Below are 1,025 nucleotides of genomic sequence, written 5' to 3'. Positions count from 1 at the left end.
GATTGCGCCATTGTACTCCAGCCTGGGAAACAAGAGCAAAACTCTGTCTCAAAAAAAAAAAAAAAAAAAAGAAAAGAAAGAAAGAAATATGAAGCCTGTTCCATGGAGAAAAGGGTACCTCCAACGCTGATGAAAATAGACAAATCCAACAGAGCTGTCCACAATAATAAGGGAAGAAACTTGGTGTAGACAATGAGGTTCACAGTTTGCTAAGGACAAAAGATGGAGCAGTGATGAGAATAGTCAACAAGAGTCACAGGGAGGGTGGTTGATTGGCAAGTCAGGGCAAAGTTCATGTTTCCCAAGGTTACACAATCAGCTTGTTACTGACACCCCAAGTCCCCCCATTAGTTTTCTATTCCTCTGTATTTATGATCACCATCCCTATAAAGTCTTTCTACAAATATTTGTGAGAAGGATGACACAGTGGTCTGACACATATTAAGTCATATAGCAAAGATGTAAATAAAGTTCTCAAAATATAATTATCAATGGAATATCTATTACATCTTTAGAACTATGCCAGATGGTGTGAGGAAAGCAGGGAATTTGCAAGATCTCACCCTTGTCCTCAAATAACTTGGAATTTATTTAGGATACAAGAATCACACCCGTAAAATAGTTGGCAACAACTAAAATGACATAATCAATTTTCCAAGGGATGTGGTACAGACATAAATAAAATGTCACAGACATGACAGATAAGCTTAAGAATTCATATGCTCCAGACTGGGCACGGTGGCTCACACCTGTAATCCCAGCAATTTGGGAGGCCCATGCAGGCAGATCACTTGAGGTCGTGAGTTCAAGACCAGCCTGGCCAACATGGTGAAACCCCATCTCTACTAAAAATATAAAAATTATCCAGGTATTGTGGCAGGCACCTGTAATCCCAGCCACTCAGGAGGCTGAGACAGAAGAATCTTTTCAACCTGTGAGGTGGAGTTGCAGGGAGCTGAGAACATGCCAGTGTACTCCAGGTTGGGCAACAGAGCAAGACTCTGTCTCAAAAAAAAAAAAAAAAA

This window comes from Mandrillus leucophaeus, unplaced genomic scaffold (genome assembly GCF_000951045.1).
Source record: "Mandrillus leucophaeus isolate KB7577 unplaced genomic scaffold, Mleu.le_1.0 Scaffold146, whole genome shotgun sequence".
NCBI classification, from domain to species: Eukaryota; Metazoa; Chordata; class Mammalia; order Primates; family Cercopithecidae; genus Mandrillus; species Mandrillus leucophaeus.
This window is presented reverse-complemented; position numbering follows the sequence as displayed.